We start from the raw sequence: 16,510 nt of genomic DNA on the forward strand, positions 1-16,510 counted from the left end.
TGTTCATTGTGAGGTGTCTTTACCTGCACATTTCTCTTTCCTCTGACTGTGTTCATTGCACTTTTATGAAACATTGGAACCATTGAAATGTTTGACAGTTACAATACATTCGGAAAGTGTTTACACAGTTTGTTACGTTACAGCCTTATTCTAAAATTGATTAAATTAAACAATTTCCTTATCAATCTAAACACAATACCCCATAATGACAAAGCGAAAACAGGTTTCTAGAAAATGTTGCACATTTATAAAAAATAAAACAGAAATACCTTATTTACTTAAGTATTCAGACCCTTTGCTATGAGATTCAAAATTGAGATCAGGTGCATCCTTTTTCCATTGATCATCCTTGAGATGTTTCTACAACTTGATTGGAGTCCACCTGTGGTAAATTCAATTGATTGGACATGATTTGGAAAGGCACAAACCTGTCTATATAAGGTCCCACAATTGACAATGGATGTCAGAGCAAAAACCAAGAAATGAGGTCGAAGGAATTGTCTGTAGAGCTGCGAGACAGGATTGTGTCGAGGCACAGATCTGGGGAAGGGTACGAAAAAATGTCTGCAGCATTGAAGGTCCCCAAGAACACAGTGACCTCCATCATTCTTAAATGGAAGAAGTTTGGAACCACCAACACTAGAGCTGTTATAGAGCTGGCCGACCGGCCAAACTGAGCAATCGGGGGAGAAGGGCCTTGGTCAGGGAGGTGACCAAGAACCCGATGGTCACTCTGACAGAGCTAAAGAGTTTCTCTGTGGAGATGGGAGAAACTTCCAGAAGGACAACCATCTCTGCAGCATTCCACCAATCAAGCTTTTATGGTAGAGTGGCCAGACGGAAGCTACTCCTCAGTAAAAGGCACATGACAGCCCGCTTGGAGTTTGCCTAAAGGCACCTAAAGGACTCTCAGACCATGAGAAACAAGATTCTCTGGACTGATGAAACCAAGATTGAACTTTGGCCTGAATGCCAGGTGTCACGTCTGGAGGAAACCTGGCACCATCCCTAAGGTGAAGTGTGGTGGTGGTAGCATCATGCTGTGGGGAGGTGTATTTGAGATGGGTGTATCTAAAGTTGACAATTGATATATGCCATTGGATGAGGTAATGTTTTGGTACTATGAAGTACCAAGAACGAGATTAGAACCTCGTCTTAGAGAGCAAACTGAACGATAATTTATAGCTAATGCTATCTGGCTATGGGATACTCCTCTCTCAAGTAAAAGGCCCTTTGTGAAGTTTCTGAGATTTGTGGTTCGTCATGTGAGTTGGGAGGGGTGAATCTTGGCTATAAAAGATACTAGAATTATTTTGTAAGCACTCTCAGAATTCATTTAGACACTGAATTGATCTGAGAGTCAAAGGGCTATGGTGAAGCTCATAGAATTAAAGATGAAGTTTAAAATATAACTCTGACTTGTGTGTGGTTTGTAAACTCTCCTCATTTAGTAATACAGGAAATTACCACGACAGCACACAGACAAGATAACGCAGGAGTGGCTTTGGGACAAGTCTCTGAATGTCCTTGAGTGGCCTAGCCAGAGCCCGGACTTGAACCCGATCTAATATCTTTGGCAAGACCTGAAAATATCTGTGCAGCGACGCTCCCCATCCAACCTGACAGCACTTGAGATGATCCACAGAGAAGAATGGGAGAAACTCCCCAAATACAGGTGTGCCAAGTTTGTAACGTCATACCCAAGAAGACTCAAGGCTGTAATTGCTGCCAAAGGTGCTTCAACAAAGTGCTGAGTAAAGGGTCTGAATACTTAGTTGAAGTCGGAAGTTTACATAGACCTTAGCCAAATACATTTTAACTCAGTTTTTCCCAATTCCTGACATTTAAACCTAGTAAAAATTCCCTGTCTTAGGTCAGTTAGGATCACCACTTTATTTTAAGAATGTGAAATGTGAGAATAATAGTAGAGAGAATGATTTATTTCAGCTTTTATTTCTTTCATCACATTCCCATTGGGTCAGAAGTTTACATACACTCAATTAGTATTTGGTAGCATTGCCTTTAAATTGTTTAACTTGGGTCAAACATTTCAGGTAGCCTTCCACAAGCTTCCCACAATCAGTTGGGTGAATTTTGGCCCATTCCTCCTGACAGAGCTGGTGTAACTGAGTCAGGTTTGTAGGCCTCTTTGCTCGCACACGCATTTTCAGTTCCTCCCACAAATGTTCTATAGGATTGAGGTCAGGGCTTCGTGATGTCCACTCCAATACCTTGACTTTGTTGTCCTTAAGCCATTTTGCCACAACTTTGGAAGTATGCTTGGGGTCATTGTCCATTTGGAAGACCCATTTGCGACCAAGCTTTAAACTTCCTGACTGATGTCTTGAGATGTTGCTTCAATATATCCACATAATTTTCCTCCTTATGATGCCATCTATTTTGTGAAGTGCACCAGTCCCTCCTGCAGCAAAGCACCCCCACAACATGCTGCTTCCACCCCCGTGCTTCACAGTTGGGATGGTGTTCTTCGGCTTGCAAACCTCCCCATTTTTCCTCTAAACATAACAATGGTCATTATGGCCAAATAGTTCAATTTTTGTTTCATCAGAACAGAGGACATTTCTCCAAAAAGTACAATCTTTGTCCCCATGTGCAATTGCAAACTGTAGTCTGGCTTTTTTATGGCGGTTTTGGAGCAGTGGCTTCTTCCTTGCTGAGAGGCCTTTCAGGTTATGTCGATATAAGACTCGTTTTACTGTGGATATAGATACTTTTGTACCTGTTTCCTCCAGCATCTTCACAAGGTCCTTTGCTGTTGTTCTGGGATTGATTTGCACTTTTCGCACCAAAGTACGTTCGTCTCTAGGAGACAGAACGCGTCTCCTTCCTGAGCGGTATGACAGCTGTGTGGTCCCATTGTGTTTATACTTGCGTCCTATTGTTTGTACAGATGAACGTGGTACCTTCAGGTGTTTGGAAATTGCTCCCATGGATGAACCAGACTTGTGGAGGTCTACAATTTTTCTGAGGTCTTGGCTGATTTCTTTAGATTTTTCCATTATGTCAAGCAAAGAGGCAATGAGTTTGAAGGTAGCCCTTGAAATACATCCACAGGTACACCTCCAATTGACTCAAATGATGTCAATTAGCCTATCAGAAGCTTCTAAAGACATGACAATTTTCTAGAATTTTCCAAGCTGTTTAAAGGCACAGTGAACTTAGTGTATGTAAACTTCTGACCCACTGGAATTGTGATACAGTGAATTATAAGTGAAATAATCTGTCTGTAAACAATTGTTGGAAAAATGACTTGTGTCATGCACAAAGTAGATGTCCTAACCGACTTGCCAAAACTATAGTTTGTTAACAAGAAATTTGTGGAGTGGTTGAAAAACGAGTTTTAATGACTCCAACCTACAGTGAGGGAAAAAAGTATTTGATCCCCTGCTGATTTTGTACGTTTGCCCACTGACAAAGATATGATCAGTCTATAATTTTAATGGTAGGTTTATTTGAACAGTGAGAGACAGAATAACAACAAAAATATCCAGAAAAATGCATGTCAAAAATGTTATAAATTGATTTGCATTTTAATGAGGGAAATAAGTATTTGACCCCTTCTCAATCAAAAAGATTTCTGGCTCCCAGGTGTCTTTCATACAGGTAACGAACGGAGATTAGGAGCACACTCTTAAAGGGAGTGCTCCTAATCTCAGTTTCTTACCTGTATAAAAGATACCTGTCCACAGAAGCAATCAATCAATCAGATTCCAAACTCTCCACCATGGCCAAGACCAAAGAGCTCTCCAAGGATGTCAGGGACAAGATTGTAGACCTACACAAGGCTGGAATGGGCTACAAGACCATCGCCAAGCAGCTTGGTGAGAAGGTGACAACAGTTTCTGTGATTATTCGCAAATGGAAGAAACACAAAAGACCTGTCAATCTCCCTCAGCCTGGGGCTCCATGCAAGATCTCACCTCGTGAAGTTGCAATGATCATGAGAACGGTGAGGAATCAGCCCAGAACTACACAGGAAGATCTTGTCAATGATCTCAAGGCAGCTGGGACCATAGTCATCAAGAAAACAATTGGTAACACACTATGCCGTGAAGGACTGAAATCCTGCAGCGCCCGCAAGGTCCCCCTGCTCAAGAAAGCACATATACATGCCCGTCTGAAGTTTGCCAATGAACATCTGAATGATTCAGAGGACAACTGGGTGAACGTGTTGTGGTCAGATGAGACCAAAATGGAGTTCTTTGGCATCAACCCAACTTGCCGTGTTTGGAGGAGGAGGAATGCTGCCTATGACCCCAAGAAACCATCCCCACCGTCAAACATGGAGGTGGAAACATTATGCTTTGGGGGTGTTTTTCTGCTAAAGGGACAGGACAACTTCACTGCATCAAAGGGACGATGGACGGGGCCATGTACCGTCAAATCTTGGGTGAAAACCTCCTTCCCTCAGCCAGGGTATTGAAAATGGGTCGTGGATGGGTATTCCAGCATGACAATGACCCAAAACACACGGCCAAGGCAACAAAGGAGTGGCTCAAGAAGAAGCACATTAAGGTCCTGGAGTGGCCTAGCCAGTATCCAGACCTTAATCCCATAGAAAATCTGTGGAGGGAGCTGAAGGTTCGAGTTGCCAAACGTCAGCCTCAAAACCTTAATGACTTGAAGAAGATCTGCAAAGAGGAGTGGGACAAAATCCCTCCTGAGATGTGTGCAAACCTGGTGGCCAACTACAAGAAACGTCTGACCTCTGTGATTGCCAACAAGGGTTTTGCCACCAAGTACTAAGTCATGTTTTGCAGAGGGGTCAAATACTTATTTCCCTCATTAAAATGCAAATCAATTCATAACATTTTTGACATGCGTTTTTCTGGATTTTTTTGTTGATATTCTGTCTCTCACTGTTCAAATAAACCTGCCATTAAAATTATAGACTGATCATTTCTTTGTCAGTGGGCAAACGTACAAAATCAGCAGGGGATCAAATACTTTTTTCCCTCACTGTAAGTGTATGTAAACTTCCGACTTCAACTGTATGGAAAAGTGATATCAGTTTTACATTTTTTATAAATTTGTGAACATTTCTAAAACCTATTTTTGCTTTGTCATGATGGGGTATTGTGAAAAACAATTTAATCAATTTTAGAATAAGACTAACCTAACAAAATGTGGGAAAAGTTAAGGGGTCTGAATACTTTCCAAATGCACTGTATTTAGTCACCAATGCATGCAATGTTTTATTAATCTAAAGCTTGATGAAGTCCAATCAAGTTGCATTTAACTGAGGCTCTTGTAGTTGATATGATTGACTATAATTATGTTTTTTTTATCATCACCTCATGCCCTAATATACTTTTCTTGATACACAACAGAAACTGTTGAGCATGAGAAACCCAGCAGCGTTGCAATTCTTGAAACAAACCGCTGCGTCTGGCACCTACAACCATATCCCGTTCAAATATTTTATATAAATATTTAAATATAAATATTTATTATCCGATGTTAGCAAGTTATTGATTTCATTAACCTTATTTGTAAGGCTACACACTGTATATTAATATGGGCTATTCTTAGCCCTTTCCTTGGTAGCTTATCGGAGATAGACATAATATGGAGAAAACAATAAACAAATAAAATAAACATAAAAACATTGTTTGGCTAATAGAGTCAGTCAAGTGTGTTTGACGTTGGGCTGAAGTTACAGACCCTGAGGCTCTCACTCCTCCCAGGCTTTTGGGAGGGAGGGTGAACAATGAGCCTGTCATGGCGGATGTAAGCAATGATCCCATGCTTTCTGGCAGCTTTCATAGCTGAGTTAAGTTCTTTCCACCTCTGGCGCACAGCTTCAGAGAAGTCCTTTTTGAGGAAGATGTTGGTTCCTCTCAAATTCTAGGCTCTCTCCAGGACAGCCATCTTGTCCTTAAACCTCAGGAACCTAGCCACTATTGGCCTGGGTCTGTCACGTGGGTTGATTACATGTTTTCTAGAACTGTGGGCGTGCTGCACTTCAATCTTCGTATGATCCATCTGCAGCTTTTCAGTGATCATTTTGCTTACTTTGTTCTGAAACTCGGCCCAGTTCTCATGTGAAAACTGGTATGTCATCCACAACAATGTTATTCCTTCTGGATTGTCCCTCTAGATCAGGCCTGGGCAATTATTTTACATGGAGGGCCACATTAGAATATATTTTTGCCATCGTGGGCCAGAATCATATTACAGGATTATACATCATGTGTATGACTGTGTTGACAGATATATCTACTGTAAATCACGCCCAGATAGGCTACTTATTTTACTTTTTTAACATGCACAGAAATAAACCACATCCATGTTCTCCTTCTGGTAGGTATTTTCATTATTAAACATGCAATGAATTACACGGAGGGAAAAGTACACTGTGCATTCAGCACCAAGGACAGAACTCGTGTTAACAGGTAAGCACAAAAACACAAGAAAGAGAGAGAGAGCTGAACATTACATTTAAACTACTCAATCAGTGTGAGGAGTGAAGTCTCTGATGGGCATTAGATCAGACTAGATCAGTGAAGTCAGGTATAGTTTCTGGCGTCGCTATGCGCAGGATTGCTGAGAGGTGAGAGTCAGTAAGAGATGATCTGTGCCTTGTTATATTTCATCACTGAGAAAAAAGAAGGAACCCGCACACTGCTCTTTAATAAGCTCTATGTATCAACCTAATGGCCTTTGTCAGAGCTTTTGTACGTTTTTTAAATTAGCACCCTTATGTAGCCCCATCCACATCTGTTCCACGCATCGAATGGGGTTGGAGTTGAGGGAAAACAAATAAGTGCTACCAAATATAACAATATGCATTTAATAAATATTAGAATAAAGTGTGTACATAAAACGTATTAAACACATCTGTAAAACCACAATGAGGACATCGACCTACCAAGCAAGTTTTCATAAATCATTGGGTACAGCGCAAGAAAGACGTCAGAGTAATCTGAATTAGGGGCATAATTCATGTTCAAATTTACATAACATACATAGGCATTTCATCATTAAGACCTTTAGGAAATAATGTCTGGAGGGTGAAAATCCAAAAACATTCACTTTTGCTCAGAGTATTATTTATATCACCCCCCCTGTCTGATATCTTAACTTACTCTATGCCACAAAAAAAGGTAGAAATGTCATGTTTTAGGTCATTAAAATGTACTGCGACTGGATAATCCCTGTCCTTTTTCCTAATTGAACTTTTATGATGTTCACAGATTCTCTGTTTGAGAGAACGAGAGGTTTGAGATACATAGCACAGCCCACATGGACATTTAATAATGTAGATAACATGGGTGGTGGAGCATGTAATAATGTCATTTATTTGGAACCGTTTTCCTGTATGTGGGTGACAGAACTATTCACACTTAATCATATTGCTGCACTTTGAGCAACCGCTGCGTTTATAGCTACCATTTGGAAGAGGGCGTAAAAGAGCCTGGCTGATTTTCTTTTGTGGCTGGCAGTTGGCATGGACCAATTTATCGCGTAAATTGCGACCTCTCCTATGTACAATAAGTGGTGGATTCTTAAATTCAGCTGGCAAAGCTGATGATTAAACATCCGTTCCATTCGATGTGTGGAACGTGCTAATTGAATAAACTCACAAAAGCTCTGACGAAGGCCGTGAGGCCAACATGTAAAGCTTGTTAAAGAGCAGTGATCCTATCAAGAGCGGTGTACGGGTTCCTTCTTTTTTCTCATTTTATCCAACTGTTACCATGCACCTGCAAAAAAGATAGCTCAGATGTGCGAGTGCCTTTTGAATTTTATATTTCATCACTGAAAATGTCTGTTCACATACATAGGTTGACCCAAACAGTACAAACATCTTCTGAGCATAACCCTAATCTTTGGAATGTTTTGTTCATCGAGAGATGCATAGAACCTCGTCAGTGACATTCTTTTGAATAATTCTCCAATCACTGCATCAGACTGAAGATTGATAAGCTCAAGTTGCAGGTCAGTGGGAGCGTTATCCACGTTGAAGGTGAAAGGAGAGGAAACATGTTAGCATGTCATTTTCCAACACTTTGAAATCCTCAAAACAACGAGAAAACTCACAGTTCAAAGCACACAGCAGTGATGTATACTTCTCCCGCTGGTCATCTGATAGGGAACAGACTAGTAGTGTTGGAAGGTGGGTGAAATTGTTGGCTTCTACTTGGTGGGTCTGGAGGAGTAATTTTCCCTTGAAGGCTTTGACAAGGCTGTACATCTGATGTGCAAAAGGCCCTTCCCTTGTAGTTTGGAATTCAGTTCATTCATGAGGGCCATGATGTCCATGGTGAAGGCAAGATCAGCCAACCATTCTTTATCTTGCAGTTGAGGGAAATCCACATATTTTCCTTTCATTTGCAAAAACTCAGCAATATCTGACTTCAGGTCCCAGACCCTTTTAAGCACCTTCCCCAAACTCAGCCATCTCACGTTTGTGCAGTAGGGGAGATCTGCATGACCCGACTATCTCTTCCAACAGTGAGACAAACTGTCTGTGGTTTAAAGATGTTGCGCTTATGAAGTTTTCCACTTTAGTGACTGTATCCACAACATGGCTCATATTCAGAACACATTTACAGAGCACCTCCTGATGAATAATGCAATGCAGGAAAATCATTTTCTGATCTGGGTTCAGCTCAGCTACTTGATCTTGTATCCTTTTCAAAAGGCCAATGTTTTTTCCTGTCAAGTTTGGGCACCCATCAGTGGTTACACTGGATAACTTTTCAAAACTCAGTCCCAGCTTTGTCACACACTTAACCTCCTCCAATAAATCTTTCCCTGTGGTTGTGCTCTTCATTGACTGCACTGAAGCAAGCTCCTCTGTAATTTCAAAGTCTGGGGTTATGCCTCGATAGAATATCAACAACTGTGCCGTGTCAAGTGCATCACTGCTCTCATCCAGGGCCAAGGAGAAATAGGTGAAATCCTTCACCTTGTCTTTCAACTGTTGTTCCGTATTCTCTGTGATGTCCTCAACGTCTTGACAGGGAAACATTTTCAAACAGCTCTTTGGTCGGGGCAAAGTATTGCTGCAGAGTCAATGAAACATTATTTAATGAATTCACCCTCAGCAGATGGCTTCCACTGTTTAGCAATTTTGTGGGGCAGTACATAGCTAGCTCTCGCAATTCCGTCGTTTGCTGAATGCAGTTTTGTGAAAAGTCCTTGCTGCTTTTGCAACTGAGAAAGCAACTCTTTCAATGCACTTGTCCTAGGCTCAGAAGACATATTCCTATATTTCTCTACATGCTTTGTCTGGAAGTGTCGGGACAAGTTGTAGTCTTTCAAGACAGTGATGCTCTCTTTGCACGCTAAGCACACAGCTTTCCCTGATACCTCAATAAAAAAATAAAAAATTGATGTCCACTCTTGCTGGAACACCCTATCATGGTCTACTTTCTTTTTCTTTGAAAAACAAATTTTTGTGCAATTTCTAGCTAGCAACTGTAATATTTGTAACTGTGATGTGTGTGTCAGCCTGTCTGTCCTTGTGCAGTTGTTATTTATACGTGCCTTCAAAATAAATGTCCCACAAGTGGTGGGAGAAAAATCATTACACAAAGGCAAGTATTCATTGGGCTTTTGATTTGAATAACAAATACGTTTTTCAAAACTTTACTATCGCAAATTCTTTATGTGATCTGAGCATGATTCTGCGGGCTGTTTTGAATCAGGTCAGGCCTGCTCTAGATAGTCTGTTTTCCCAGTCATTGTTAATAATGATTCACAGACTGTGCTGATGTCATCTCACGTGAACTTAAAGTTTGTCATCTTGCTGAAAGTCTCTTTCAGGACATCCACCTCTCCCTGGGAGAACTGCAAACTGTTCTTAAGATCCTGGACCTCTCCGGTCAGATAGTCCATTCTTATGTTAGTTGAGTTCATCACTATTTGGACAAAGCTCTTGAAGCTATTTTCCTTTTGTTGTAACTGTTTGTAGAACCCTTTTTGTTTGTTTAAAATATCCTTCACCTGTGATAGAGAAACATTGTCCTCTCCATTACTCCCGCCTATGGAACTGAGTGGGGTACCAGCATTAGCCTGTATTGCTACCATGGCATCCAAAGACAGACAGGACAGGTCACAGGGCAGATTTAAACAGCAAAAAACAGCAGGGATTTAGACAGCCAAAAGCCCGGGACAATCTGCGGTCCCAGCCACAAGGGCTAACCGCATAGCGGGCTTTGTTTGTATTTGTATTTGTCAAAGCAGCAGCTACTCTTCCTGGGGTCCAGCAAAATTAAGGCAGTTTATACAATTTTAAAAACATTACAATACATTCACAGATTTCACAACACACTGTGTGCCCTCAGGCCCCTACTCCACCACTACCACATATCTACAGTACTAAATCCATGTGTGTGTGTATGTTAGTGTGTGTGTGTGTGTGTGTGTGTGTGTGTGTGTGTGTGTGTGTGTGTGTGTGTGTGTGTGTGTGTGTGTGTGTGTGTGTGTGTGTGTGTGTGTGTGTGTGTGTGTGTGTGTGTGTGTGTGTTATTGTGTGTGTGCCAGTGTTTGTGTTGCTTCACAGTCCCCGCTGTTCCATAATCTGTTTTATAAATCTAATTTTACTGCTTGCGTCAAGCTGTCAAGGAAACCTTGCGAGCTTGATAGCTAGTTAGCAGCTAGGCTAGCTGCTACACCAATCAGCTCTTCAAAATTTTGTTTGGCAAGATCCCTGTCTAAGTAACTGAGGCGAACCACGTTGCGGGATCCACATTGAAAAGGTATAGTAACGAAACTTTCAAAACAACAAACCAAGCTGTTCCTCGTTTCCTATCCTCTTGTTGCACAACGATTTAAGTCAATAAGTCATCATTTTTGTCGAAGTATGATATATTTGGGCTTGAAGTGACAAATCCGAACTGCCCACTTCGTGCAAATCCTTGTGAATGCGGTGTCTTTTCCTATGATATGACATACACATTATTTTCTGGCGACGTTTCGTTTCAGAGTTGGGTTTTATTGGAATGTTACTACCCACCAGCATGGCATTGTTTATTAATCAGAATAGACTGCAAAATGATTCCTCTTCGTGACCTAGATAAGCCAAACAGCCTTGTGTCAGAGAGGAAGAGGAAGAGAGAGGCCCAACTCCGTGAAAATCTGTCTCCCTCCAGCAGGTGGCATTTTTTAAATTGTTTCGCCCACCAAGCAAGGAGTTATGGAGGTCAATGAGTGTGTGGAATTTGGTCAACAAAAAAGTATATGGCTTATTTACTACGTGACGTTTATCTGATAGAATACATTTGTAATGCTTCATTTGTTACCAGTGTACTGATATAAGTAGGACACGTGACATCCCGGCAAAATAAAAAAAACTGAAATATCACATTTAGATAAGTATTCACACCCTTTACTCAGTACTTTGTTGAAGCACCTTTGGCAGCGATAACAGCATTGAGTCTTCTTGGGTATGACACTGCAAGCTTGGCACACCTGTATTTGGGGAATTTCTCCCATTCTTCTCTGCAGATCCTCTCAAGCTCTGTCAGGTTGGATGGGGAACATCACTGCACAGCTATTCTCAAGTCTCTCCAGAGCAGTTCTATCCGGTTAAATTCTCTGGGATATGTGGGACGCTAACGTCCCACTTGGCCAAAAGCCAGTAAAAATTCAGAGCGCCAAATTCAAATAAATTACTATAAAAATCAAACTTTCATGAAATCACACATGAAAGACACCGAATTAAAGCTACACTTGTTGTGAATCCAGACAACATGTCTGATTTCAGAAATGTTTTACGGCGAAAGCACACCAAACGATTATGTTAGGTCAGTACATAGCCACAGAAAAACACAGCCATTTTTTCAGCCAAAGAGAGGAGTAACAAAAAGCAGAAATAGAGATAAAATTAATCACTAACCTTTGATGATCTTCATCAGATGACACTCATAGGACTTTATGTTACACAATACATGTATGTTTTGTTCGGTAAAGTTCATATTTATATCCAAAAATCTGAGTTTAGGCGGGACGCTATTGTCTCACTTGGCCAAAAGCCAGAGAAAATGCAGAGCGCCATATTCAAATAAATTACTATAAAAATCTAACTTTCATTAAATCACACATGAAAGATACCAAATTAAAGCTACACTGGTTGTGAATCCAGACAACATGTCAGAATTCAAATAGGCTTTTCGGCGAGAGCAAACGATGCTATTATCTGAGTTAGCACCATTGTAAACAAAGAGAGATAAGCATATTTCAACCCTGCAGGCGCGACACAAAACACAGAAATAAAAATATAATTCATGCCTTACCTTTGATGAGCTTCTGTTGTTGGCACTCCAATATGTCCCATAAACATCACAAATGGTCCTTTTGTTCGATTAAGTCCGTCGATATATATCCAAAATGTCAATTTATTTGGCGCGTTTGATCCAGAAAAACACCGGTTCCAACTCGTGAAACATGACTACAAAATATCTCAAAAGTTACCTGTAAACTTTGCCAAAACAATTCAAACTACTTTTCTAATACAACTTTAGGTATTTTTTAACGTAAATAATCGATAAAATTGAAGACGGGATGATCTGTGTTCAATACAGGATTAAAACAATCTGTTGCATGCTTTCTGGTCATGCGCCTCTAACAAACAGGACACTTCCAGTGACCCTAATTCAAAATGGCCGTACTTCTTCTTTACACAAAGGAAAAACCCTCAACTAATTTCTAAAGACTGTTGACATCCAGTGGAAGAGGTAGGAACTGCAAGAAGGTCAATTAGAAATCTGTATTCCCAATAAAAATGCATTGAAAAGAGAGTGACCTCAAAAAAGAAAAATCTGAATGGTTTGTCCTCGGGGTTTCGCCTGCTAAATAAATTATGTTATTCTCACAACCATGATTCAAACAGTTTTAGAAACTTCAGAGTGTTTTCTATCCAAATCTACTAACAAATGCATATCTTATCTTCTGGGGATGAGTAGCTGGCAGTTGAATTTGGATATGCTTTTCATCCAAACGTGAAAATGCTGCCCCCTATCCTAGAGAAGTTAAAGTCCGGGCTCTGGCTTGGCCACTCAATGACATTCAGCATTGTCTTGGCTGTTTGCTCAGGCTCGTTTTCCTGTTGGAAGGTGAACCTTTGCCCCTGTCAGAGGTTGTGTGCGCTCTGGAGCAGGTTTTCACCAAGGATCTCCCTGTACTTCATTCATCTTCCCCTCAATCCTGACTATTCTCCCAGTCTCTGCCGCTGAAAAATATCCCCGCAGCATGATGCTGCCACCGCCATGCTTCACCGTAGGGATGGTGCCAGGTTTCCTCCAGACGTGACACTTGGCATTCAGGCCAAAGAGTTCAATCTTTGTTTCATCAGACCAGAGAATCTTGTTTCTCATGGTCTGAGTGTCTTTTGGCAAACTCCAAGCGGGCGGTCATGTGCCTTTTACTGAGGAGTGGCTTCCGTCTGGCCACTACAATAAAGGCCTTATTCGTGGAGTGCTACAGATATGGTTGTCCTTCTGGAAAGTTCTCCCATCTCCACAGAGAAACTCTGGAGCTCTGTCAGAGTGACCATCGGGTTCTTTGTCACCTCCCTGACCAAGCCCCTTCTCCCACCGATTTCTCAGTTTGGCCGGGTGGCTAGCTCTATGAAGAGGCTTGGTTTTTCCAAACTTTTCCATTTAAGAATGATGGAGGCCACTGTGTTCTTGGGCACCTTCAATGCTGCAGACATTATTTGGTACCCTTCCCCAGATATGTGCCTCAACACAGTCCTGTCTCTGAGCTCTACGGATAATTCCTTTGACCTCATGGCTTGGTTTTTGCTCTGATAGTCTCATAGCAAAGGGTCTGAATACTTATGTAAATAAGATAGTTCTGTTTTATTTTTTATAAACTAGCAAATAAATCTAAAAACCTTTTTTGATTTTTCTTTATCGGGTATTTTGTGTAGATTGCTGCATATTTTTTAAATGTTGTATCCATTTTAGAATAAGGTTGTAACGTAACAAAATATGGAAAAAGTAAATGGGTCTGAATACTTTCTGAAGCTACTGTATATATCGTACTTTAACAAAGGCCTTTTCAAAGTCAGCTATGAATACCAGGCCTGGTTTCCCAGATGTTTCATAGTGTTCTATTGTTTCCAGTTCTTCTCTTATATTTGATTAGGATGAATAACATACAACAACACCTTTTTAATTCTATGTGCTATGCATTTTGCTAGGATTTTGGCATCACAACACTGAAGTGTAAGGGGTCTCCAGTTTTTTAGGTGGACTGGATCTTTATATTTACCATCTGGGTCCTGTTTCAGTAATAGTGAAATCAGACCTTCTTGCTGAGTATCTGACAGTCTTCCATTTTTATAGAAGTGGTTAATAACTTTTTCATTGGCAAGATAAGCAAACTTAAGGATGACATGTCAGCAACAAACATTGGCACTACACATCCAAGTATATCGGACCAAGTTATGAAAAACAATAATTGTACTTTTGAATTCTGTAAAGTCAGTGTGGAAGAGGTGAAAAAAGTATTGTTGTCTATCAACATTGTCAGACCCTGGTGGCTTGTCAATCTGGATGGAAAATTACTGAGGATAATAGCAGACGATATTGCCGCTCCTATTTGCCACATCTTCAATTTAAGCCTACTTGTGCCCTCAGGCCTGGAGGGAAGCTAAAGTAATTCCACTACCCAAGAATAGCAAAGCCCCCTTTACTGGCTCAAATAGCTGACCAATCAGCCTGTTACCAACCCTTAGTAAACTTCTGGAAAAAAATTGTGATACCGGATACAATGCTATTTCACAGTAAACAAATTGACAAAAGACTTTCAGCACGCTTATAGGGAAGGACACTCAACAAGCACAGCACTTACACAAATGACTGATGATTGGCTGAGAGAAATTGATGATAAAATGATTGTGGGGGCTGTCTTGTTAGACTTCAGTGTAGCATTTGACATTATCGATCATAGCCTGCTGCTGGAAAAAATGTATGTGTTATGGCTTTACACCCACTGCTATAAAGTGGATAAAGAGTTACTTGTCTAACAGAACACAGAGGGTGTTCTTTAATGGAAACCTCTCAAACATAATCCAGGTAGAATCAGGAATTCCCCAGGGTAGCGCTTTAGGCCCCTTCCTTTTTTCTTTACAACGACATGCCACTGACTTTGAGTAAAGCCAGAGTGTATATGTATGCAGATGACTCAACACTATACACGTCAGCTACTACAGCGACTGAAATGACTGCAACATTTAACAAAGAGTTGCAGTTAGTTTTAGAGTGGATGGCAAAGAATAAGTTAGCCATAAATATTTTTTAAACTAAAAGCGTTGCATTTGGGACAAAACATTCACTAAACCCCCTAAACCCTAAACCTCAACTAAATCTTGTAATAAATCATGTGGAAATTGAGCAAGTTGAGATGATTAAACTGCTTGGAGTAACCCTGGATTGTAAACTGTCATGGTCAAAACATATTGATACAACAGTAGTTAAGATGGGGAGAAGTCTGTCCATAATAAAGCGCTGCTCTGTCTTCTTAACAACACCATCAACAAGGCAGGTCCTACAGGCCCTAGTTTTTTTTTTTTTTTTTTTTTTTTCACCTTTATTTAACCAGGTAGGCCAGTTGAGAACAAGTTCTCATTTACAACTGCGACCTGGCCAAGATAAAGCAAAGCAGTGCGACACAAAGGGGGCAGAGTTGGATGTGTAGGATGTGAGTACAGTGGGGGTAAACCTATGCGTTGAGTGATAATGAGAGAGCTTGCATCTCTGGAGACACCAGCTAAGCCAGGTGAGGTCTCCCATGTGAGGTGTGTGACAAAAGAGCTATCTAAGGCATGTTGAACTGGACTACCGGCTCTAAAGTGAAATAAAACAATAACTAACTGAAACAGCAGAAGACAAGGCATATTGACATTTGAGAGAGGCATGTGTAGCCGAGTGATCATAGGGTCCAGTGAGCAGCAATAGGTTAGTCTGGGAGCCATTCGGTAGTCGCTACTATGCTAGGCGATCGGGAGGCACGGCGTTCAGAAAACTAGCAGGCCGGGGCTAGCAGATGGGTCTTCGGTGACATCGCAACGGAAAAGCCTGTTGAAACCACATCGGACGATTACGTCGGCAGACCAGTCGTGATGGATCGGCGGGGCTCCGTGTCGGCAATAAAGGGTCCAGGCCAATTGCCAATTGGCAAAAGAGGTATTGTAGCCCACAAATTAGCGGGTATACCTCTTCGGCTAGTCGGGAGATGGGCCTAGCTCGAGGCTAGCTCAAGGCTAACTGATGCTTGCTTCGGGACAGAGGCGTTAGCCAGCGGTAGCCACTCGGTTGCAGCTAGCTAGCTGCGATGATCCAGTGTAATGGCCCAGAGCTTGCGGCAGGAATCCGGTGATGTGGTGGAGAAAATCAGTCCGATATGCTCTGGGTTGATATATACCGACTATTTTCATGGAACAAAACAAACACACGTCCGACTGCTACGAAAACCAAATGTTTTCTGTAGTTGCGGATCAGACCTGCACCATGGTCAGGAGGAATTTTGGACC

This window comes from Salvelinus alpinus, chromosome 6 (genome assembly GCF_045679555.1).
Source record: "Salvelinus alpinus chromosome 6, SLU_Salpinus.1, whole genome shotgun sequence".
Classification (NCBI taxonomy): Eukaryota; Metazoa; Chordata; class Actinopteri; order Salmoniformes; family Salmonidae; genus Salvelinus; species Salvelinus alpinus.